This window comes from Mustela lutreola, chromosome 3 (genome assembly GCF_030435805.1).
Source record: "Mustela lutreola isolate mMusLut2 chromosome 3, mMusLut2.pri, whole genome shotgun sequence".
In the NCBI taxonomy this organism is placed as follows: Eukaryota; Metazoa; Chordata; class Mammalia; order Carnivora; family Mustelidae; genus Mustela; species Mustela lutreola.
Genome location: NC_081292.1, coordinates 183,241,015 through 183,267,104, shown reverse-complemented (window position 1 = coordinate 183,267,104; position 26,090 = coordinate 183,241,015). Strand labels below are relative to the sequence as shown.

The window sequence follows — 26,090 nt, the reverse complement described above, 5'->3', positions numbered from 1 at the left end:
AACTCTAGTCTGTCACCTCACTCCTTGCTCATTGGCTCATTGGGACCACACCCTCCCAGCCCGCTCCCTCCTGCTTCCCAGAACACTCAGGCCTGAGCTACAAGCCTCCAGCCCTAAAAAGGCAGGGACTACAGAGCCAAGACTAGCCCTGGAGGAGGCAGCACCAGGGACTGGCTCGGGCCCCCCAACCCCCCACCACCCCACCCCATCAAGCTCCAACTCTGCAGAGACCGACCATCTCTCTGAGGGAAACCAAGGTGTGAACAAGTAGGAAAGATGGCCAAGGTCACCAACCTGAGTGGAGGCAAGCAAGGGACCCAGCTGTGCCTCCTGCCACCTCTGTCTTGGGAAAGTGCTGAAGGCAATCTGAGCACAGGAAGGACAGGAGGGCCAAGTGTGACCTTGCATAATGGAGCAGAGCACCCAGGGAGGTGGGCACGGCCCGCAAGGCTGGCAGCCCAGCCACCTGGCTACTCCCGTTCCAGCTCGCTGGTACCCACACCTCTGCGTGCCTAATGGCTTTGAAAGCTAAGAGCCAGGGCTATGGGAATACAGCTCTGGAGACAATGGTCCCTCCAGTATCCCAAAACCTCTCCCTCCCTCCCCCGGCATCGTGCCCACTGGCTGTTTTTCAGAGTCCAGTAACGGAGAGGGCTTTCCTCTGCTCCCCTCCAGTATACATCCCTCAGACAAACCTCAGCTCCCCTTTCTGGGCAGAGACTCGTGGCCCCAGAAATAAGCCAAGAAGCCAGAACCGCCCGCTGCTGAGAGCTTTTGCCATCCATGCCAGCTCTAACCCTGACTCGTCCAGACTCAAGGGCACACTCAGCATCTCATCTTCCCGCTCCTCTAGGGTCCCTGTTGGACCAGAGGAGAGCGTGTCCTCCTAAAGGAGCCTCATCTAGTCCCGACCGGAGACACAGGACTCCAGTTCGACACAGAGAAGGACTTCATCCTCAGATGAAGACAGGACTGAGAGGAGGCAGGAGGATAACCAGGGCAACTCAGGCCCTACTCCTTCACTCTCCCCACCAAGGAGAAAAGGAGTCCCAGGGACCGAGGGGAGATGCAGGCTGGGACAGAAAGGACCGAGCCCAGGCGGGTCCTGAGTCCAGCCTAGAAGCCCACATTTGACATCATGAAAAGCCCCAGCCTCCCAGGGTGTGGAGTTCAGAAACCTCGAACCTCAACCCCACCCTGCCTTTCCGCCCACTGCCTGGTGCCCACCCCAGAGGGAAACAGGTCTGGAGAGGTGGCAGGGAGGGAGGGAGCAAGGGGACCCACTCCCCCACCTCCTCCCTTGCAACCCCATCGCGACTCACACATACCACTTCAAGCTGCCGGGACAACCCTGTGTTAGGTCACGAATTTGGAAACTGAGGCTCAAGCAAGGGCCAGCCCTGGGACTTTCTGCATCTCAGAACTTGACACTGTTCCTCTGCCTACTACCTCCAGGCAGCCTGGGGAGGCCCCTTCAAAATGGTGGGGGGGGGGGTAGTGGGACTATGGTAGAAGACAACAAAATGGCAGGGGCTTGAGCTGTCAAACTTCAAGCACACCCCAGCCCCTAATCCTCCCGCACGGGCCACCAGTTAGCCCCCTTAGCAGGGAGCACGGGCTCTAACTGAAGGCGGGCAGGGGGCAAGGTCGCCCCCTCCATTCCGCACCACGTCACACAGCCCACAGATCTGTGCTGGCCCTCGTCGGGTTAACCAGCAGGGCAAGGCTCAGAGTGAGACAGGAAGAATCGGAAGAAACTCAGAATCTTTGCAGGAAGCAGCTGGGGCAGACCTGGTAGGAGAGTGTGCAGTGGGTGCGAGCAGAGAGCACCAGGCTCTCTGTTCCCCAAACACCGGCAGGGAGGAGGAGGCAGTGCCCACACCCCAGGCTGGAGGCCACCGCCTTCCTGCTTCCCCGTTCTGGCTGTCAGAGAATTCCTGACTCCAAGAATCCCAGGACCTCAGCATCCCAAGAGACCATCAGGGTCATCTCTCCTAACCGCATCCCAGCTCAGGAATCCTTCCATGCTGTTTTCCAGCCTCTGTCTGAACTCCCCCCTGGACGGGAAGCTCACTACCTTACAGGGACCCCATTCTCCTGGGCTGGCCAGCCAGGCTAGTTAAGAACCCCTCTGTTAAACCTGAGCCAAGCTTCCCTTACCCAACAAAAATCCATTCTCCCTTTTCGCTTCCTGTTCCAACCTCAGTATAAACATGTCACTGAGAAGTCCCAAACTCCAGGTCTTCTGCTATAACCCGTCAGAGATGAGAAGATGGTCACCCAACAGCAAGGTCGGCTCTGAACTCACCCACACCGCAGCCAGCACCCGCCACCCACCCAGCTACCAGCTCCAGGGTGTATACGATCCTGGAGGCAGCCACCCCGTCAGAGACTCTAAGCTGGGGCTCTGAGCAAGGTGAGGTATGGAGAGCACTGGGAGAGTGATAGGGAAGGAGAGGCAGGTGTCTGGAAGCAGAGGGTCCCATGCTGCCTCCTCCACCACCTGAAAATTCTCATTTCCAGATCAAAGACCTGGCTCCCAGCTCGGAGGGTGGGGTGGAGGGGTCCTACAGACTGGCGGAGACCTTCACCACCCTGGGATCCCAGCACTGTTCCATGGAGAGCTCTTCCTGCCAGCTCCCCACCACAGCCCTGGGCCAGGGGTCGGACAGGGGGGCACTCAGCTGTAGCAAGCTCTGAGATCCTGGGGGAGAGCGAGGGTGGGGAAGACAGGAGCAGCGGCCAACTGGCAGGACTAGAAGCAACTTAAGGCCAAGTCTGAGCCACAATGGTCCCCACCCCACCCGGCAGCTCCAGGAAGGGGCCCAGCAGAGACTCAAGGAAAGAGAGTGCTCCCCACGCCCTCCTGACCCCCCTGCTTTCCCTCTGCCACATGGAAGAAGTTCTGCAACTTCCAGAAGAGAAACCCCTGGTTTCCAGGTCCTCCTCTGAGCCTCATCCCACAGTGGCTTGTCTAGCCCTCCCCTACCCAGCTCCCATCCTGTCCGCTAACCCCATCCCACCGCGCAGCAGGCTTCTCCTGGTCTCCCCTAGGTCCCCCTCCCCACCCGGCTTTCTCTTCTACGATAGTGGCCTCAGCCTAAGAGCATCTGGTCCTGAATTGGGGAGGGGGGTGTGCCAGATACTGAGGTTAGGTTGGCAGAGCCTCTCCCGCTTGGGAAGGGGTGGCAGGCAGGGCACCAGAGGGTCAGAGGAGGAGATGGGGGGGTGGGAGGAGAGGAAAGGGGGGTAGAAGGCAGCTGTGTGTGTCTGTTCATTAACTACCTGGATTAGCCATTTCTGCCCGGAGGGGTGAGGAGGGGCTAAGAGCTCCTGGCTGGGGGAGGGCAGCAGCGGGCACGCATGCCAGGCTGGGCCCGCATGCCCAGGGACCCAAGCCGAGGGCAGTGCAGCAGGGAAACCCTTCCAGGCCTGCCTAACCCTCCCGTGCAGCTGTGGCCCACCCTCTGGGAGATGAGAGGTGGGAGCCAGGAGAGCCCCAAGGAGGAGTACAGGGCCCAGCAGCAGCTCCAGTGGGAGGCAGGGAAAAAATGCCCAGGCTCACGTCTCTCATAGCCCTCTCTGAGGCAGCCCCAGGAAGGCCAGTGGGTAGGGGAAGAGACTAATACTTCAAGCCTCCCCCTCTTTTGCCCTGCTGACCTCAGTCTCGAGCAGCCCCTGACACCCACAACTTCCCCAGCAAACCAAACTCCTGCGGATGGGCTCAGAGCAGGGACAACCACACCCCAGACATCCTTGCCAGAACCAGACCCCGAAGGCAGGGAACTGACAGGTTGGCCTCCAGGGTATAGACCAGCCCCAGGGCATGTGACCGGGTGGGCTGACCTCCCCCTCCCCTAATTTATAGGATCAGGGGTCCTGACAGCATCAGTAGGACAGGCCAACATGCGTGTGTGTGTGCGTGCGCGCACACGCGCGCACACACACACACACACATACACGCCACACTCACCTTTCCAACAGAAGGGCCACCGGGTGGGGTGGGTGTCAGGTCTCACGGGACAGAGCAGTGGGCAATGACGGGGCAGCAGCTGTGGCAGGCCAGAAGCTGGTTGCCGAGAGGAGGGCGTGAGTGAGCCTTGTGTTTAGGCAGGAGCGGGCAGGGGAGCGGAGCTGGTCCCAGGGCCACTGCTGGGAGCAACTGAGCCTGGGCGCTGCTGGCCTGGCTCCCTCCCCCGGCGAGGCGGGCGGGCAGGGCAAGCGCACCGCCTTCTTCCCCTCCTTCCCGGAGCCGGCCAGCAGCCTGCCCGCCGCCGCCTCCTTTAACCCCTGAAGCGCTTGGCTCCCGGCTCCCAGCTCCCGGCTACCCGCTTCCAGCTCCATGGCTGGGCAGCAGGCACATGACTGGGGCCCTGGGGCCCAGAAGTTCGGACTCCCCTCCTTCAGCCACCAGCCCAGCAGTTTCCCCCGGACCTGTAGGGAGGCATCAAAGGGCCTGGGGACACAGGTGGGGAAAGGGGACAGGTGGCCAAGAAGTCTGGGACACCAGGGAAAAACACAGCTGCAGAGAAATGGCCACAGTGCTGCCGGCTGGAAAAGGATATTTGGTCAGATGGTAATGACAATGATAATCACAAGAGGAGCAACTCCCAGTTTCTGTAGCGTACCCTGCTCTCTGCCAATCCCCACTCATTTGGTGGCAGGAGATCCAGAATCTCACTTTTGAACCCATTTTTCTGAAACACTCCCTGCTTTCTTCTCTCGGCTGAGTTCAAGCTTTTGTGACTGTATTTTTATTTTTTTTTTTTTAAGATTTTTATTTATTTATTTGACAGAGATTACAAGTAGACAGAGAGGCAGGCGGGTTGGGGGGGAGTAGGCTTCCTGCTGAGCAGAAAACCCTGTGACTGTATTCTTAAAAGTGATGTGAAGTGGGGGCTCCTTGGAGGCTCAGTTGGTTAAGCGTCTGCCTTGGGCTCAGATCATGATCCCAGGGTCCTGGGATCGAGCCCCAAACTCTTTTCTCCATCCAGCTAGTTCTCTAGAGCGCATGCGCTCTCTCTCTCTCTCTCTCTCTCTCTCTCTCCCTCTCATTCTCACTATCTCCATTGCTATCTCTCTTGAATAAAAAAATATTTTTTTAAAAAAAGTGATGTGAACTCTAGTTAAAGAGACACATGCTTCAGCTCTCTTTGAAACGCATCAAACAATACCATGGACTGATGGATGGAGAGAGAAACAGAAATGTGATAAAGCAAATACACCAAAGAATTCATCACAGACTCTAGGGAGTTTGCCATAATCTTTTCAGCTTTTCTATACGCGCGAATATCAGCGGAAACAAGATCTGAAAGTCTGAAGCACCATAGAAATAAGAGTGAGGAAGGGAAAAGCCATTTGCTGAACACCTGTCGCACTCCAGACTCTGAAAGAATATTCTCTCTCACTTCATCTACGAATCTCCTTCATCCCAGCTGAAGAAAGCCATCTTGGAGTGGTTAGGTGACTTGTCCAAGACCACACAGGACGGTGCTGAGTGGAAACTCAGCCTTGGACAAGCTCGCTCCAGAGCCAAGCTCCCCACCACTCAGTCCTCCAGAAGCAGAAAGGCCCTTCTCTTCCCCATCTAGGCCGCCTTTGTGGGAGGTCCTGGGCCAGCAACCTGCCTCTCAGAGCCTCAGTTCCCCTGCTGTCTGAAGAGTTTGAATCCAAAGTTCCTCAGGATATCTTCCAGTTCGAACACTCTGACTTCACTAATTCAGCCAAACCCTTCCCCAGGCTTCAGTTCTTCAAAGAGTAAAGTGACAGGGAAGGCCAGAGAAGGGACAAACGGCCTCAGGAAAGATCTGGGGGCATCTGGGGCCACCAATGGTCAAAGCTTCGGATGGCTTTCTCCCTCCCCACCCCACCTCCCTGGTTTTGGTGATAGTGAGATCCTTCAGGATTCAGGGAAGGGGGCACCTTCCTGTGGACCCTGTGTGGGCAGGGTAGAGACAGAGCCTAATTGTGCCCTCCCTATCCCGGCCTTCAGGACAAGATGACTTCACCCCTTCCTAGGTGGAGAGTCTGGGTTCCCAGGGCCCCAGATGCCAGCATCTCAGAACCTACCAGCCTTGCAGGTGGCCTTGGTGTGTGAGAGTGATGGTGCCGGCAGGGACAGAGATGGAAGAGACGTGCCCCGCTGAATGTCTGTGTCTCTGAGCCTGACAACTACCCAGCCCAGCTCCCTGCCCAGCCCTCCCTGGCCCCAGTTCTGGGGCAAAGGTGAATCCTGAGAGCCTTGTCCTACTAACCCCTGCACCCCTGCAGACCAAGGGTGGCCCGGGGGCTTGGGACAGTCCTGGTCAGGTGAGGAAAGTGAGAGATTCCGCCTAAGAATGTTGACTCTAGATTCCCCCGGCCTCAGGGCCCCATGGGCCAGTCCCAATTGGGACTCGCCTAGAGGTGGATGAGGAGTCAGCCATGAAAGTGGCAGCCCCTCCCTGAGTCTTGGGCCACAGAGTAGCCCCCCAGCCTCATGTGCAGGACTGCACACTGGCTCCAGGGCCATCCTCCCCATCTCCTCATTCCAAGCCACACCCCCTGTCACCCTGATCAATACGAAACTGTCCCGGGCCCTCCACTGCCTACCAGATCCAGTCCCAGCTCTGCAGAAGGATGCCCTGTGACATAGCCCCAACTCTGAGCTTTTTGAAGGCACAATTCCCTCTCTTCTCTATCATTCATCAGGCCTCAACTCAAAAGCCACATCCTCCCTGGGTCCTTCTGCATCTGCACCATTTGGTAGGTACTGTCCCTTTCTCTGGACCCTCAAGGCCCTTGCTCAAACATTGACACCAGGACACTCACTTGTTAGGAGCACTTCTAGATCCCCCAGTGAGATCTAGATCCCAAGATTTATGCATCATTCCCTTCCGCTATCCTAGCGCACCCAATGCCCAGCACAAGGTGGGCACACAGACTCTCAACGAATGCAGGTTGAATAACTGAATAGTGAAGAGATGGATGGATGGATGGATGGATGGATGGATGGATGGATGGGTGGACATATGGATGGACGGATGATGGATGGACAGATGATGGATGGATGGATGGATGATGGACGGATGGATGGACAGACGGATGAATGATGGATGACTGGTTACAAACAGAAGGAAAGAGCACTTTTAAATGCCTGATTCTGCCCAAGACTGTATCAAGACGATAAAAGACAACTTTTATCTTCAAGGCTGTATAAAAAACTGACCATCAGAAAAACTGACCACGTTAAGACATGAGGTTCATGTACCTGATTTCCCAGGCACACACCCTCCACAGGAGATTGGGGAGTGGGGTGGGTGTCTAAGAGATGCTGTCCTCAGCTCCTTGCAAGGAGCCACTGGAAGGGACGCGCTCCAACTTCCACCCCAACACTACCCCCTCTCTCCCAGCCCTCCTGCTCCAGCACCAATCCAGCAAGTCTCTAGAAACCACACAGACAGGAAATCAAGGAGCTAGAGGATTTCAAAGCAAAAGAGTAGCCTTCCCCTTGATTTCCAAGAGCTGTCCCATAGCCGATCATCCCCCGGAACCCCTCCCTGACACCCCGGGGTTTCCCCAGTGTCAGTCCCAGCCTCTCACATGCCTGCACACACGCACGTGCACACACACACACATGCTCACATCCAGAGTGAGAGCTGCTTTCTACAGAAAGCTGCTTAGCCCCCTTTCCCTCCCCTCCTCACCGCCCTCCTCCAAAGGAGGCAAGGGATTCCCAGGGTTTCCCATCTCCCATTCCACCCTCCCCTCCCCGCCTCCTAAGCCAGCCCATGCCCCTCTCCCTCCTCCCGCCCTCCCTCCCTCCCACCCCTAGTGCAGAACTGCACATCTGGTTCCAGTTGTGGTTGGTCCGTTCAGGGGTAGGCCTGGGGGTTTCTCATAAAACTGAATAATACCAGTGTTGGAGCCTGTGGAGCTGGGGGAAGGGAGAGCAGGAGGCTGAAGGGGCGGGAGGGAGAGAAGCGGGCAGCAAGGAGGCAGAGAAAGACACAGAGCCCAGAAAGGAGCAGGGCCGCGCCTGGCATCTAGCAAAGATTCAATGGGTGCTTGTTGAGGGGCGATAGAAGCCAGAGAGACAGAGGGCAGGAAAGCCAGGAGGAGAGAGAGCAGGACAAAGAGAGGGTCAGAAACAGAGACCTAGAAGGAGGAAAGAGACGAAGCTGGGGGTGGTGGGACAGCGCCACTGGGCCACAGAGCAGCCATTGAGAAGAACAGAGAAAATGAATCGTGTCTGTCGGGGCCAGGTGCTGAGTTAGGCACTTCCAGTGGAACAGGAGGGGATGTGACAGAAAGGAGGACAAAGGGACACACAGAGACACAAAAGAAAGGGCAAAGATAAAGTCAAGGGAAAGACTGACTGCCTAAGAATGTCGACTCTGGATTCCCCCGGCCTCAGGGCCCCATGGGCCAGCACAGAGCAGTTCCCGGGTTTTCTCTTATTCTGTTTGCATCAGGATTTGAAAGCCCAGCCTGCACCAAACCTTTCCCATGTGTTTTTCCATTAAAAACCCAAGAGATGTCTCTAATTCTTATCCCAGTCTTAGAGACCGGCTCAGAGCAATTAAGAAATTTACCTAAAACCACAGGGCAGCTGATAACACAGTATCTGAACCCAGGTCTTGCCACTCAAGGCTGTTTCGCCAACCGACACAACTGAGAATTCCGGGTCCCTGGCACTCCCTCTGGAGGCCATTGCGTCATGTAACCCCCACTCTTGTGGGGCCGGATCCCTGGGTCCTTCTCACCCTGAGCAGGGCAGAGAGTAGACCACCACCATCCAGCAGGCAAGGACTGGCTTCCCAATCTTCCTAGGAGGTGCTGGAGCTATCCTGTCTAGCGCCCTTGGCCCCCACCCTCGTCCTCCCTCTCCATGGCAGGGAAGGCAGTGCCACAGGCCCAGGTCCCAAGGGGAGAGGCCCTGGGCCTCAGGATCCTGCTTGGCCCACACCACAGCTGACTGGGAGCCAGGCCCTGGGTAACACCCTAGGCATTTGGTCAATGTCTATGCCTTGGGTTCCCCTCTCCCCCTTCAGACAACCGTCTCCCTACCAACACCCCAGCTAGAGAGGAGTTGGGTTTTCTCCCAGGATCCTTCATCTCAGGGCTACCTCCTGGGAACCACCCACCCCCCAACTCAGCTGGCCCTCCCTCTCCCCCAGAGCTGGCTTCAAAAGCCACACCCTCACCCTGCTGCCCCAAAGAGCCCCTCTCCCTTCCTTCCTGATGCTGGGTTCCACAGCCCAGGTCTCTTTTCTATTTGTCATCCTCAAGACTCAGGCCAGGGACACCTGGGTGGCTCAGTCAGTTAAGCCACTGTCTTCGGCTCAGGTCATGATCCCAGGGCCCTGGGATCGAGTCCCACATCGGGCTCCTTGCTCAGCAGGGAGCCTCCTTCTCTCTCTGACTCTGCCTGCCTCTCTGCCTGCTTGGGCTTGCTCGCATGCGCGCTCTCTCTTCTCTCTCTCTCTCTCTCTGACAAATAAATAAATAAAATCTTAAAAAAAAAAACTCAGGCAAGAAAGACTGAGGCAACAGCAAGGGGCACCCCCTCCTCACCCCTGTCCACCCCATTTGCATCTAATTTGCATGCATTCCCAGCATCTTGCCAAGTGCAGAGCCTCAGCCCAGTGCCACACTCTCCCCCCCACCCCAGGGAGGGAGGCACACTCTGCCTTGTGCATTCGGATTTCCTACTCTCAGGTTTGTGCCCAGGGTCTGAGAGCAAAGGATCAATAAGGCAGGAGAAGCCTGAAAGAAATGGTCTGCCAAAAACTTGTGCCTAAGACACATGCTGGCAGCCCCTCCCTCCTGAGCCTGCCTCAGTTTCCAGCCAGGAAAGGCCCTTGGATCTAGCCCCAAGGCCTCAGACTGGGAGTCAGGGTCTTGAGTTCCAGCCCTGTCCAGCCACCGATGCCCTGGTGACCAGATGACACTCTTGGTCCCTCTTGGCTTCCATCCCCTCATCTGACAACCTCTAAGATCCCTTGGAAGATTCCCAGAACACATTTTTAGGCAGACATTGGTCCTTGGCAGAAAGTCCCTGCTGTGCCAGTTCATTGCCCACAAATCCCTGTCTCCCCTGAGAAACCCGATTTTAAAGCTGTAAGAGCTCTGGGCTTTAATCGCCTCTGGGACAGAACTGCTCTCAAGCCTACACCAGCAATGATCACCGGCTTCATCCCAGATACTTCTTTTCATAGAACCCACAGCTCTCCCTCGCACAGCACACCCACCACCCTAACCACACTATTACAAGGCCCCTAGCCTGGACAGGATAGTCAGGGATCCCCCACACCTGAAGTTATCTGGATTTCAGGAAGGTGTTGGCAGGAGCTGTGATGAAATGCTTGGAGACGAGATAGAGAGCTGAGCAGATTCCTAACCAGCAAGGCAAGGGGTGTTGATTAATAGATCAATGTCAACTTCCTGACTTGCCAAAGGGCTCTGTCCTCTGCCCTGGCTTGTCCAACATACTTATCAGTAACTTAGATGAAGACTTAGAACAGAGGCTTACCAAGTACACAAAGGTAAAAACTCAAAAAAGGAAGAGCTAAGGCGCTCTTGAACCAAAATGCAAAACTGACTTTATAAACAGGCCAGAATTAGTAAGGGAACGTTTCTCTTGGGGTCAAGTCCTAAACTAAGGTTCCAAAAGTCATAAAAACCCTGAATTAATAATAGTTCGTGCAATAACAAAAACAAAATAGTTCATGAAAGGAAAGGCCTAAGATTTAATGAAAACAGAAATTCAGTTCAGTTCTCAGTAGGCTATGGCTGCCACCAACAGGCACGTGGTCTTTGGGTTGCATTAAGAGAGGTATAGAATATAGACCAAGGGAGATGAAAGTTCTACTCTCCTCCATGACTCTCAGACACCACCAGAAGTGTCAGGTATTATTGAATCAAAGTACAAGAAAGGTTAAAGAAATTGGGCCAATTTTTCTTTCAAATCATTAAAAAAAAAAAAAGAGGACACAACACACATCGTCAAGTATTTGAAAAATGTCTTGGAGAAAGTGAGCCAGGACAAACTCTATTGCCCACATCCACCTCCTTTGCCTTTCTGCCCCTTCATCTATGAATTCCCTGAAGCCCGGGATCATTTCCCATTCATTTCTGAATGTCCAAAGGGCAGAATCAGTCAGGGGCTGAGCAGCTGCGAAGGACAAAACAGCATCCTGACCAGGCCTGTGGGCACTGATTAGTAGGGAGCGTGCTGGCCCCGGCACTAGAGCTGAGCTTCCGCCAAGCTGGCTGCTGAAGCCAGAGGAGGCCAGGAGCCGGGCTGGTGGCTGAACGTCTGGCTGGCACACACTGTCCCAGGCCGGCTCTCATGCTGGCCAGCCGGCCTCCCACCCCCCAAGACTTACCCCTCACCACCCCAAATGGGCAGCCTAGCCCGACGTGGGGAGCTGCCCCGTGGCCCAGGTCCTGCCATCACGGGATTGGTCCTGTCTCCCATCACCTGCATGGCTTTCCAGCTCATTTTATGTGCATGGACTTTCTCTCCCTCACCCCCTAACCGACCCTCCTCTCATCATCCCTCCTCCTTAACATTGATCCTCATGCCTCCAGGGCTCTTAGGGCTGCTTCTTACTCTCTGCTCCCTGGCTGTAGGCTGCTAACAATGGCAGTCCTTGCCCTGCTCCCACCCCCTCCCCCATTTTTTCTTATTTATGTTGTGCTTTCAGGGCTGGAGAGCTGGAGACTCTCTCCTGAGGACTTAGCCTTGCCCCCCACCAGATAATGATCTCTCCGCTCCATTTTGAAATGCTCCACTTTGAAATGCGGTGCTGTCCCTCTAGGAGTTTGAGAGCCAGGAAAACCAGGCCCTATCCTTCTGAGGCCCAGGGCTAGAGGGGAAAGTGTCTAGGCTTTGGTGCTGCATGGACCATCTCTGAAGCCTGTCTCCCCCCCACCCCTGTCCCCGAAGACTGTGTGACCTCAGGCAAGTTACTAACCCCTCTGAGATGAGCGCAGAGTCTGACCCAGAGTGGCTCTCCCTATACCCAAGCTCCTGCCACCCTCTCCTCCTTCAGAGATGCCATCACCATCCGGACCCTGGAGTCGGGATTCATCTCTCCTTCCTGTGTGTCTCTTAGGACCTGTTTCATAAATACATTTACTAAGAGTTTTCCATGTGCCAGACACTATTCCTAGAGCTTTGCGGTTAATAACTTCGATCGTCCTAACAACCCTATGGGTATTGACCACCGTTAACCCCATTTTCTAGGTAAGGAATGACGCTCAGAGACATCAACTGTGATTGCCACTGCTCTCCTCCCTGAAGCCGCGTGTGAGGGGGCCTCGGGCCCGTCACCTTCCTGTGTCTGACAGATGCTCGCTCGCAGCCTCTCCTCTCCCACACCAGGCCCTCGGAGTTTACCCCACGCCCTGCTGAGGCTGGAAGGTTCCATTGAGAGGCAGCCTGCTTCCTGTGCCTCTAGTTTCTGCTGCAGAGCGCAAGTCCCTTCAAAGCTTTATTCAGAAATCTCTCTCTCTCTCTCTCTCTCTCTCTGTGTGTCTCACACACACACACACACACACACACACACACACACACACAACAGCTCACAATCTCCCCCAAGTCCTCACTTCACAGGATAGACATTCCCAGCTCTGCTGCGGTTTCTGGCTCTTTCCACCCTCCAGGTGCTTGCCTATTTCCCCGCCTCTGACCCCATCCCGGCTGGCCTTCCTCTGTGCCTCCGTTCGCCCGTTCATTCAACAAACACTCCTGAGTGCCTGCGGGGAGGGGGGCCCAGGGCCAGCACTGAGGGCAGATCCAGGGGAAAGCCAAGACGGGGCACCTTCCCTCAGGAGTCCTTGGTCTAGAGGAGGGGACACCACCCAAAAGAAGCCTCAACACTTCACACCAACAGTGCTGAGCCGTGCGAGGGGAAGAGGAGAAAGCCCAAGGGAGGGGTGGCATGGATCCTGACAGCTCGTGTACACCGGACATGCTCCAGATCACGATATAAAGCCCCCACATGCCTCATTAGCCTGTTCCCTCCTCACCATGGCCCTGGGAGATGTCCTTCTAACCCCACTTTGAACAGTGGGGGAAGCTCAGACACAAGTGGCCAAGTCACTTGCCCAAAACCAGTGAGACAACAGCTAAGCAGCGGTGGCCACAGCAACAGGCCTGAGCCCCAACTCTGCTCTCAAGCACCCGGCCCCCTTATCACCAAGAGGTTAGGACTCAGTTCCCAAACACCAACACCCCCCACACACGCGCAGCAGCAGCGGGCCATGCAGAAGGTAGCAGGCCTGCCCTGGTGGGACCCGGACCCCTCACTGTGCTTTTCACCCATCTACCCCTCAAGCAGCATCAGCTTCACCAAGATGGTAGTCACCCCAACCCTGGACTCCCCGCTTATTCTCACCTTGCTGTCACCTTCAGACAGCTGACCTTTTCACTCTGGTTGGCTTCAGGATGGCTGGGGACAGCTCCTCCCACCAGGGCTTGCTTGAAACATGGCTCCTAGTGTCACCAAGGGGACCAGGGAAGGGTCGAGAAGGGCTCCAAACTCTGGGACACAATCATCCCAGGCTCTCCCCAGGGCCACCCAAGTGAGGCTCACAGCTATGGTAAGAATTTAGAGTTGACGCATCCAACCCTCACATTGTAGTTAGATGCAAAGTGAAGCCCAGAAAGGCTAAGTAGGGAGTCCCAAAGTCACCATGGAGAGGAACTCAATGGCGTCAACCCAAGAACCATGTGGCCGGTGCAGGCCCCTATATCACAGCAGCCTCCAGGAGAGCCAGTCCTGGCCTTGACAGAGAGGGATCCAGTTAATCCTGAGGAAGACAAGAGAGGCCCGGATCCCTGGGCTGGTGAGGGGCCCACAGGACCAGCTAAAGGATTCTTGGGCTCCAGGTGCAGCCCAGGTCTACTCTCCCCCAATGACCAGAACGGAGGCTGGGGCAGGAAGAGTAAGCAGGGCAAGGGACATCAGCTGGAGCCCCTCCCTCTGGGGGCTCCTCCCCGGGGACCCCATGGGTGACTGTTTTCCTAGGAACATTGTGTTCAAGCTGTGAGTCTTGGCCCAAGCACCCTACCCTGGCAGATCTCCAGCTGCCTGTTTAATAATGTACAGCCGATCGGCCAGAAACAGCAGGTTCCAAAAAAAATTTTTTTTATGGTTGTTTTTGTTGTTGATTTTTTTTCTTTTCCTTCCAGGTTAGTTGGTGATGGTTATGAGGAACAAGTGTCCCCTGGCTGGGGTCCAAGGCAACCACCGCCTGCCCAGGCTAAGGGATCCTGGCAGATCCCACCTGCCTCTGCCCACCCCTCCCACCGTGCCCAGGCGCCAAAGTGCCCACACCCGCCTCCGCGGTCCTGCTGACACCCTGGGCCTGCTTCCCAGGGGCGGGCAGCTGTCCGGGCACCTGGGAGGTCCAGAGAGGCCCAGTAGGGCCGAGGGAGAGGATGTGGGATGTGCTGGCGGGGGCAGAGGAAGGGCAGGTGGGGGCTCAGCACTAAATGGGCCCAGCGCTTCCTAGGAATTCCGCCCCGTCTGGCTGCAGTCAGGAACGGAAGGTGGAGCCGGGGTTAGCCCAACCAGGTGCGAGGACCTAAGTCCAGAGCCAGACGGCCAGCTCTCCTGGGAAGGACTGGGAGAAGGGGTGAGGATTTGGGGCCCTGCCCTCCTTCGGGCGACTCATCTCCATCTGAGAGAGAATCTGCAGCAGAATCAAGGGAGCTGGAAAACAGAAGCCTCACGGGAGGGGAGTTAGGACAGAGAATGGAACTTTCAGTCCTGTAAGAACAGATCCAGTATTGCAAAGATTGCTCCTGAGCTACGTGCAGCGCCAGGCCCAGGTGAAAAGGCCGGCCAGATGCCCCTTGCCTATCCGGCCTGGCACCCCAGAAATGGGAGTGAGGCAGGGCAGAGGGTGGGAAGAGGTGCCAGGAGCCAGGGACTGGGTCCTCACAGCTCCGCAGAGCTCCCTGATGACCCCAGGGCCAGTCTGTGTCCTCTCTGGGCCTCCATCTTACTGCTATGCCAGGATGAGCTGGGGGTCCCAACACAGAGGGACTGCCAAGCCCAGATGCAAGGCAGATGGAGGAGTCCAGGATCGTGATGAAGAGGGAGATGCATTAGCACCTATCAAACTCTCAGGATGGTCCAGGCCCTGTATGTTTCCCTCTGTCATTAATTCTGCTGGGCAGGTGCTATTACTCCGACCCCTAAACAGAGGCAGACACCGAGGCTTGGAGCGGGGGAGGACCCATTTACCCACAGAGGGAAGGTGGGCGTGACAGAGGCTCAATGTGCACACCAGCCGGCTGGCCTTGGAGATTCTGACCAAGGGGAGCAGCCCAGCCCCCAAGCACCAAGCACCCCAGCAACCCCTCCTCTCCGCTCTGCACATCCAACTGCCACCCCCCAGCCTCTGTGTTGCCCTGGTGGGTTCCGCAGCCCCCCTTCTGTCCTTTCCCTCCCTCCAGCTCATTAGGCCCCCTTGGGGCTTCCTGCTTCCCCCAGGGCAGAGGCATATGCAGCCACACAGCCCTGCACACTCACACACTCATACACACACACACTCACACATGTATGCACAGGGATCCATGCACTACACACAAGCATGTGTGCTTACACACACACACACACACACACAAGCACACCTGTGAGCCCCAGCCACGGGTGGCCTGGCATAGACCCCTGCAGACTGTCTGGGCAGGCCGAACTGGACAGACGGCTGCCATGCCCCCAGGGTGGTTATCCCAAAGGCGAGAAGGCCGGTGGCTAAGAATACTGCGGCGCATTCCAGGCCTGAGATAAGCGGCCCCAAGCATCCTCGGCACGTTCTGGCCTCGCTGTCTCACCCCCGTGGATTCCACCCACCCGCAGCCCCATCCCGGAAGGGCCCCAGCAGCCGGCGCCGCCAGTGCACACACCTTGGCTGAGGGCTGGCCGCCCTCCCCTCGCCAGGGACCCCAGGCACATGGCAGGTCTCGGTCTCCCCAATGAAGACACGCACGCAGGGAAGGAGGGGACATATGTGTCCATCCTGAGATGTGGGCTAACCTACAGGGCCAGCAAGCACACCCCCCCACACACACCCCTTGCTCGTTACACACCAGCCAGAACCTCATCACATCTGCGTTCACCCCCGCTCCGCAACATCACCGTATCCTGCAGGGGAAGGGACCGAGGTCGACAGAGACCCCACTGCTAAGAAGGAAGAGACCCTGAAATTGAACCAAGGTCTTTCAGCTCCTAAGACAGGGCTCTTCCCAGGACCTCAACCCATCCCCCTTCCCAGCTGACTCTAAAATTACATCTTTCCAGGGCCACCATGCAGATCAGCGACATCCTTGAGGAAAAGACTCGTGTTCCTTACAGGCTTAGGAGGGGACTCTCAGTCACACACACACACGCAGGCAATACCTCCACAGAAGGGTCAGGTGTTCTGGGGCACCTGCAGCTGCCTTGAGGAGTCAGGATTTTCCTAGGGGCAAGGGACAGAAGACTATGAGCTCCCAAATCCCCAAGTCCCCGAGGGTTTGGGAAGAAACGGAGTGAAGACAGAGAAAGGGGCTCCCCCACTTATGGAGCCAAAAGGGAAAGTCCTTTGGATTTTAGGGCCAGAGGATCAGGACAAAGGGCCGGGCCTTGGTGAACAAGGCAGGATCCTGAGGGTGACAGGAACATATGGAGTCCTCAGGGGCCCAGAAGGGACACAGAGAGGACAGACAGGAAAGAGAAAGAACAAAGCTAAGGAACCTGAGGTCCCTAAAGGAAAAAGGCAACAGGGAAAAATAAGAGATGCGGTTACGAAAGTTCTGGTGTACCTTGGTGATCCCGGGCAGCCCACACTTCTGTCTTTTTCTCACCTCATAGCCCAACCCTGTTCCAGGGCAGCAGTTCTAAAGTCTGTGTGCGTGGAAACACACACACACACACACAAACACACACACCCTTACATCTCAAGTGTCTCTCTGGGTAACCCAGTTAATGAGGTCAAGAGCTGTTCTGGACACTTCTCATACGAGAACAGTGGGGCCCAGAGAGGGGCTGTGGCTTCCCGAAGGTGCCAGGTTTCCTTTTTGCTGGGTTGGGGGAGCCAAGAAGAGGACCCTAGAATCAGGAGTCAGCCCTGCTAAGGAACAGAGCTGAGGCCAGAGGCCTCAGAAGCAAAGGGAGACCGGAAGGAAGCTGGCCCCGGGGACTCTGGGGCGTGACTTTCCCAGCCCCAAGGAGATGGGATCAGGGAGGATCAGAGCAGCATCCAAGCTTGGCACCAGCTGACCTTGGCTGGCGATGAAGGCAGAGGGCACAAGGGCGAAGGAGGTAGGGTCACAGTAGGGAGTGAGGCTGAAAGAGGGGGTGTGTCCCCATGAAGACTTGGCCACCCCCAGCCACTGGCTTGGTAAGGCAGCTGTGCTTCCCAGAGCTGTGTGACCCCACAGCCGGCGTTCCCTGCTGAGCACCCCATCCCTCCCACTCTGAGCAAGCCAGGCAGCCTTACATGGACATCTCAGGGACACAGGCGTGTGAGCTCCCCCCCCCAGCTTCACCCTGGGGTGCTGCGCTTTCTCCACCGTCTCTCCTTCCAGAGCCCCCCTCTTTCCTGGGGACAGGGCAGCAGACCTGCAGGCCAAGGCCAAAGAGGGGAAGCTGAGATGGGGGGGGGGGGATATTGGGCTGTGGATTTCACACCAGCTGGGTAGAGACCCCAGCTGGAAGCTTGTAGAGAAACCTGGAATGGAGAAGCCAGGGCTACAAACTGAGGAATGAGGACCCATCGGAAAAGGGATCACAGATGCTCTGCTGATTGGTGAAGGGGCAGAGCCAAGAATATATGTAGACACATGATTATTCCAGAAACAGGCAAGAGCAGGGTTTGCACATTCATTTGCCTGATGCAAGCAAACCAACCGAAAAACAAGACATTTTTGAGATAATCAGGGAAAATTGAACATGCACTAGGTTTTAGCTGCTCCTAGGAAATTGTTATTAATTATGTTGACTATAATAATGATATTATGGTAATGTTAAAATTAAAAGTCCTTATCTGTTAATGATACACAGTGAAGTATTTACAGTGGAATGATATAATGTCTGGGATTTGCTTTAAAAACACTCCAGCAAAAAAAAAAGGGGGGGGGGGGCGGGGGAGGGGGCAGATGAGACGAAAACAAGGAGAGTTCACAGTTGTGGAGCACGGGTGCAAAGGAGTGCATCATGCAGATGTTTTAAATCTCCCACAATAACGAACTGACAAACACACGCACACACGCACGCACGTACACACGCACAGCATGGGAAGGGGACTCATCTGATCCGTGTTCCCCAAAGTGTGGTATTCAGATGATTTTAGCTGGAAACGTGGCTCAACAATTTTCTTTTAATATTTTTGCATATTGAAAGAAATTAAAAATATGCAATTGTAGAGTAAGCCTACACTTTTTTTTTTTTTTTAGAGTTTATTTATTTAATTGGGAGAGAAAGAAAATGAGAGGGAGAGGGAAAGAGAATCTGAAGCAGGCTCCCCACTGAGCACAGCACAACCCAGGTCTCCATCCCACGACCCTGAGATCATCACCTAAGCTGAAACCAAGAGTCAAGTACTTAACTGACAAGAGCCACCCAGATGCCCCAGAGTAAGCCTAAACATTCTATCACTTAAATGAGCAAAAGGTTATAAAAGCCAAGTCTTTTTTTTTTTTTTTTTTAAATGCCATAATAGTGTAGGCTGGTGAGAATGGAAACCTTCGAATGGCAAAGGAAATGCACCTGAGCACAGCTGGGAAAGCACCAAGCCCACCCAAACTCCCCATCGCCAGGGAAGCCACACAGAGTCCCGCGGCGGAGTCACTCCTCCCTCGCCGACATCCTGGACAAGCAGGTGTGCCAGCATGCCCGAGACACCACCGCAGAGGCTGCACCAGGTGATGCCCGTGAGCCGCTGGAGTGCAGGGACCGAAGTGGGGAACAGTGGCTGCTGTCTACCAAGGGCAACCCCCTGGCTCTGTACTTGCACCATCTCCCGTCCCTGATCCCCACACAGCCCTCCAAGGTAGACAACATCATACCCATTTCACAGATGGGGAAAGTGTGACTCAGAGAAGAGGGGACTTTCTCAGGGTTCCAAGGCCAGTGTATGGCAGAGTCAGGATTTGAGCTCCCATCTCTCTGACACCCAGGCTTGAAGCTGAACCAAGAAGGCAGCCAGGTAACCAGGCCAGCCGGAGCCTAAGGTCCAGCACGGATCTATAGTGTTAAAAGAGTTGGGAAGGAAGACAAAAAGAACAGGCGCTATGGGAGGGAAAGAAGGGACAGGCGGGCCTGTAGGCCCCGGGATACACCATCGGCTTGAGTGTCCACAGAGTTGCTACCCAAAAGTGGCAGACAGGAAAGGGACTGCAGCAAGCTGAAGGAAGGTCAGACAGCTGGGGGCACTGGAAGGTAGAGATGGAAGTCTGGGAGCCTTGGTCAACGTTTCAAAACGCACTTCTGAGCTTCGGGCTGGAATTACACCAACTCAGCACGGGAACATAGGTCATTCCGTGCCTCCTGGAAGTCAGTACCCAAAATGTGTTTGACTAACAAAAATGGAGAAATGCATGTAATTTCTCCAAATGTGAGGTTCAGGGGGGAAATAGAAATAAAAGAATCCTTTCATGGTGCACCAGAACCTGGACCACACCCGAGGACAAAGGGGTTAAGGTGGTGCCCTTGGCAAGTCTATCTGCCTCCCCAAGGTTCGAACTTGGCAAAGCTAGAAAACAGGGAAAGGAATGCTTGAGGGACACAAAGTTTCTATAAAGCCCTGGGCACCCAGAAGATCCCCATCCATCTTTCTGGGCAGCAGAGATGCCCCAGGGGTGCCCAGACTGCTAAGCAAGTCTCGCTCCATTCTTGTATCTGCTCTCGGGGCTGGAGCCCGGAGCCTGGCTTGGAGGAGCTGCCTAATGCTAGCTGTAGAGAGGGGGTCGCGTGTTATCTGCAACACAGGGGTCTGGCTCCATTCATTCGCTGAGTGAGGCTGGGCAAGCAGCTTGATCTCTGTCCTGTTCCTCCGGCCTTCCACCTTCCCCTGCCCGTCCAGCCACGACTGAAATAATAATAGCAATAATGAGTTCCTCGTGAGGCTGTTTGGAGAATTCACTGACATGATCCATGTAATGTGCTTAGTGCGGAACCTGGCGTCTAATTGCTTGATCATTGATAACCACGGCGATTATTATCCTTAACTATCCTGTCTGAGAGCCACAGTGGGGCCCTTTGGCCCTCAAGGCCTCAAGGAGCCTGGACCAGAGGAAGCCTTAGGGTGGGCAGCAGCCCACAGGACAAAGGAGGCTGAGAGGGGAGAGCAGCCCAACCCCATCCTCTCCAGGAATGCGGCTGGCGGCTGGGAGGGCGGGGGGCGAGGGGAGATGCCTCGACGCTGAGGTCAGGCCCTATTAGGAGCTGGCAGAGTGTTTATCATCCTCACGTGTGGGGGGAGAGGGGGGTGGTGGAGATCGGAGAGGGGGAGGAGGAGAAGCAGCTGCTGGAAGGAGCGGGAGGACTCCCGAGCGGGAGAAAACTATGCCTTTGCTGGTGTCCTGGGAGACCCCCGACCCTGGGCCCCTCCGCTAACTCACTCCGCGAGTGGGGGGCAGGAGGAGAGCCGGGTGCACACAGAGGTGGCCCCCACTCACTGCCTCAGCTAGGAACAGGACACCCACCTCACCGCGGGCCCCATTCCCAAAGATCCTCACAACAACCCAGCAAGCTAGACCTCATCATCCTCATCGGACAGTCAAGGAAACTAAGGCTGGGGCTGGTCAGGCTCACTGCCCAAAGACGCTCACTGACACCAGTCCCCAACTCTTAGGTCTCCTCCATACCCCCATGAGAGGCCTCTCATGGGAGTGGCTGCCTGGGAGGGGGGCAGGGGAGTGTCAGTGTGAGAAAGGCTATGGTCTTAAGGAGGCTTGGTTGGCCTGCACTGGTTTTCCAGGTCAGTGCAAGGCTGGCTGAGATGCACCGTCCTACAGACACACTGGCTGCCAGGTCAGGACAGCTCAGCCCTCCCCTGGCCAAATACAACCACCTCTATTCCTGACATTCCAATCAAGGGGCCCCAGCTGCTCCTTCGGTCCCCTGGTGCCCCTTTTCTGGCTCCCCACCCCCAGAAGACAGCCCCTCCGGAATGAACCCAACTCACTCCAACTACCATTTCAACCTGTCTCTTCCTAGACTGTCCTCCACCAAGACCAGGAATTTTTTCTGGGTCCCCTCAGTGATTGGGGTCATACCCACTCCTCTAGTGGAGCTAGAACCACCCTGGGCCTCAGTTTTCCCTTATGGAAAGAAGGAGGGCAAGTAACCCAAAGCCCTAACAGGGTATTTCTTCCTCTCTCTCTCACTCCCTCTCTCTCTCACAACACACACACACACACACACACACACACACACCCCTCATAGCCACAACTCCTGCCTGTGCTCTGTGACTAGCCCACTTTGATGACTCCGATTACTGTCTCCCATAGTGATCAGTCACCAGACAGACTATGGCTGCCAATGTCTCCTCTCCCAGAAGGGAAGGTACCTCGTGTGTCCCCAGAAGACTGGCCACACGTCCCAGAAGGCAGCAGAAGCCAAGCCTTGTGGAGGGCATGTTCCCACTAAGGCTTCTGAGGAGATATTCAAAAGCCTTCCTCTGATCCCCCCCGAGTCCTCTGAGAACAAAAATGACTCTTGCATTTTACAGAGGAAAGGAGGGATCTACTCAAATCTCACAGAGGGCAAGAGTCAAAGATCAAATTAACAGACTAACAGGCCCAGACCAGAAGCGCAGACTTCCATCCCAGATCAGCCTGGTGGGGCCCCCGTATTCTCTATCCCTCTACCTACCCTGACAAATGAGAAGCTAAGTGACTATCGTGCTTCCTGCAGAATGGGTGGATGTGATGTCCGTCTGCGTCAACTTGTCTCAGCCACAGTACCCAGTGATTTAACCAAACAAAATCCGGACGTTGTCTGAGGACATCTACATCTACAATCATTTGAACTTGAGTAAAGGAAATCGCTCTCCAACATGAGGACAGGCCTCCTCCTAACAACTGAAGGTGCAAAGAGCAAAAACTAAGGCTTCCCGGAGAAGAAATTCTGCCTCCAGGCAGCAACACCAGCTTCTATCTGATTGGCTAGACCACCGGCCTGCCCTAGAGATCCCACACCAGCCAGTCCCCGCTGCCGCGTGAGCCACTGCCTTCAAATAAAGTCTCATAATATACACACGGGCATAGCTCAGAGACGATGCACAAGTTCAATTCTAGACTACCATTCTAGAGCCAACTGCCCCAGTAAAGCCCGTCAGATGACTTTTTTGGTTTCCCAGTGCATATCAAAGGTAAAAGTTATGTTTACACTAGACTATAATCTAATAAGTGTGCAAAGGCATTATGTCTAAAACTTTACACAATTTAAAAAATACTTAATGGCTAAAAAAAGCTAATCATCACTGGAGCTTTCAGCAAGTCACCTTTCCGCCCTGTGCAGGGTCTTGCCTCCGTGCTGATGGCAGCTGACCTATCCGAGCGGGGGCTGCCAAAGGCTGGCGAGGCCGTGGCAACTTCGCAAAATAAGACAATAACCTTAGCCACGGCATGGACTCCTCCTTTCATAGACCATTCCTCTGACACTGTCTGAGAGCATCTACCCACAGCATGACTTCTTTTATCACTGGAGCCAATCCTCTCAAACCTGCCTCTGCTTTGTCCACTAAGTGTGTGCACGATTCTGAATCCTCTATGGCCTTTCCAACATCCCCACGGCATCTTCACCGGGAACAGACACCCTCTCGAGAAACCGCTTTGTTTGTTCGTCCACAAGAAGCAACTCCCCGCCCACTCAAGTTTGATCACGAGCTGGCAGCCAGGCCCGCACATCTTCAGGCTCCTTGGCGAACTCTAGTTCTCCTGCCATTTCCACCACGTCTGCAGCTACTTTTCCCCACTGAAGTTTTAAACCTCCAGTAGGTGGGGGGGGGGGGGGGGGATGAAAAAGGCAATCCCGGCAAAGCACACTATAAAGAGATATGTCTGTGTGTACCTCCTACTGGTCGCTTCTGGGAAGAACCCTGGATGCAAATAAGATGTCAAAAAACGTGACTTCTACCAACGTAAACTCCCAATGGCCGTGGCAGGGTCAATTCGACCAAATGATGATGATGATGATAATAATAATAATAATAATAGCATTGGGTTACAACTTTTTTTTTAAAAAGTGAATATCCAGGTACCATACTGACATAAATAAATAACTGAATAAAACAATAAGGGCTCATAGACAGTGGGCTGAATAGGGACAGTACAATGTGAAAGAACAGTCGAATTCTATCTATCCATGTAGAAGGAGTGATGCAAACATAGACTCAAATAAACTTAAACTAAGAGACAGTCTAACAAATATCTGACACGTATTCTTCAAAAGTGCCCAAGTCATGAGAGACAGAGAGGGACTGCCGAACTGTCCCGGCTGGGTGGAGGCAAAGCCGGCAGACTGCTAAATGCAATATGGGATTCTGACGTGGGTCTGGGATCCGGAAAGGGGCGGTGCTGGAAAAACCCAGCGAACTCTGCTAAGATCTGTGGATTAGTAACAGCATCCCATCAGTGTTAATTTCCTGGTTTCGATCATTACACAACAGATCTGTAAAGCTGTCAACATTTGGGGAAGCTGAATGAAGGGCATATGGGAACTCTGAACTATTTTGGCAAACCTTCCGTGAGTTTAAAATCATTTCCAAAAAAAAAAAATTTTTTAAGTGAGTTCTAAAGAAGACACAGATTAAGGGTCAGAATGAGAGCCGGAGGGCAGTTAAAGAATTAGGTCTTTGGGAGGAAAGAGGGATTCGATGTGGGAAGTCCCCAGATGCCTCCACGAATCAGAGGAGGGATGCTCAGATGAGAGAAGGAAGAAGGCAGGCTGCTCAGGGTGCATACAGCACAGCACACAGATCTGGCCTCTGGATAAGGAGACACAGAGTATATGGGCCTCCCAGCTCTGGGACCCTCACCTAGAGAGAGCCAGACCTGGCTAACGACCATGACACCACCACCACCACCATAGATGTCACGGGTCACAGGCCACTAAGCACCAGGAGCTGAAAGCACGCTCCATATTGACTAATTTCACCTCATTATAATCCTGCAGGAAGGTCTTTATGACCTCAGTTTATAGATGAGGAAACTGAGAATCTGCGGTAAATGACCCCAAGTCACTCCACTATAAACAAGGGAAGCAGGGAATAAATCCAGCTCAGACTCCCAAGCTCCCAAACCTCAAAAACAAAAGAGACCTTGACTACCCCCAGTCCATCTTTCCTCTGCACAGCACAAGATGGCTGCTAAGAGCTTACCATCTCACCAGACATCCTGGTCTGGGGGGACCATACTCATTGTCTTCCCTGAAGATTAAAGCTGGCTTGGTCATACAGAATTCCCTCCACCCAACCCGGCAGCCTCTGTCTGGGACCCCACTCCCAAGGCAGTGACAATGACACAAAGTGCTAGGATTCATGACGGCTCTGAGCACTGTCTATGCATTCACTCATTTAACCCTTATGTGACAAGGCAGGGACAGATCAGAAGCCCATCACAAAGAGCGTGTTGAAGAAGAAAACTCAGAAATGGATCTACCGTGTACAGGTCAGACTCTCTCCTCGAGGCTCTCTGTAAGTCTGGATTCTATTTCTGGGCCCCAATCCCACCACCTTCCCGGCTGGGTGAGCAGGAGGCTCAACCATCCCAGCCCGTCTCCTCCTCTGGGTCCTAGGGGATTACCGTAATGCCTACCTTTTCGTGTTATTGTGAGGATTAGATGAAATGGCTCCTGTCCATGCCAGGATAGGGGATCTTTGTAAGCCAGGCACTCGTGGTGGAATTCAAGCCAGTGTGCTCTTCCTAGCGCAGGAGAGGGCATTGGAGCCTTTCTGCTGTTCCTCCAATCACGTATGACCCACGAGTGACCTTCCTCCCCGGCTTCCTTCAGCAGAACCCACTTTGAACCCAGACACCTCTGGACACCCTAGCTTGGGTGCCCAGGCCCAGCAGGTGGAAGCCGGCCAGGGGGTTAATCTGTGACTCACTCCGAGCTTTCTTCTGCCTCAGGACATACATACCCCTCTCTTCCTAATGACCCCCCACGAACATCCCAGCCTGCTTGCCAGCTACAGGGTACAAATGACCAAGTCACTCACCAGCCAGAGGCCAGAACCCTCAGAGAAGAGGGGGTAGGGCCTCAGAGGTCCTCAGAGGCAGGGCAAAGCAGGGCACAGGAAAAGGGGGCCAGGAGGTGACCCCAGGCAGAGGAACCAATGTGGGGGAGGGGGAGGGAGTGTGGGCCATTGTCATTGTGGCGGAGCTGGCCAGACCTGCAAGCTGGTAGATTTCTGGGGCACTTGGCTGTCTGTTATCTTTGGGTCTCAGAATAACAGAATAAAATATGAGTTTCCATGTATTGAGAAAGAGCCTATCTCATGCCAGGATCTTACCAAATCCATTTTCTCTAATCCTCACATCAACCTTGCAAGGTTGGCTGATATCAATGTCACCAGTTCTATATAGATGAGGAAGGCAGATTTCGGAGGTTGAGAGACTTGTCTGATATGACACAGCTCACATAAATGGCAGAGTCAAGATCTACCTGACCCCAAGGCCAGAGGAGCTCCAACTCCCCAGCGTACCCTCTTGGGACAGGCAGGCTCTGGAAACTGCTCGAGGGCAGTGGCCCAGGAGGCTCAGAAGTTTAAGACAGTCTTGGCCGCTAGGGAGAGCCATGCAGGAAAGAATACTGGGTTCTGGGAAGGCAGCTCAGGACCCCAGGAGGGAGGGGCTCACCGTGCCCCAGGAGGGGGGAGCCCACTTCTCCCTTACCCTCTCTGCCTAGCCGGCTCCAGCAGAAACTGTAAACCCTCACGCTAAAAGCTGGAAGCAGTGGAGGAGACTGGTATGGACCAGGGATCTAGGAGTCACCCTGTTCCCTCCCGCAGCACGGACAAGCTTCCCCATCTGCGCCACACCACGGACCCCAGGCCTCATCAGATCTCTCACACTTTCAGTGGGAAACTGCTGGCCTCTGTTCCCT

The 26,090-nt window shown here is 54.7% G+C and overlaps 1 protein-coding gene across 8 annotated transcripts in view; it reads right to left on the bottom strand.

The window, feature by feature from the left end:
• Positions 1 to 26,090, bottom strand: part of TNS1 (tensin 1) — a 179,698-nt gene that overhangs the window by 129,111 nt on the left and 24,497 nt on the right. The window contains exon 1 of one of the 8 annotated variants that reach the window (XM_059168085.1): positions 3,974 to 4,178. The exons of the other annotated variants lie outside the window; for them this stretch is intronic. The gene's annotated coding sequence lies outside the window, so the exon portion shown is untranslated. Of the gene's footprint in view, positions 1 to 3,973; positions 4,179 to 26,090 lie in introns of those variants that run through there. 8 annotated transcript variants of the gene reach the window in all.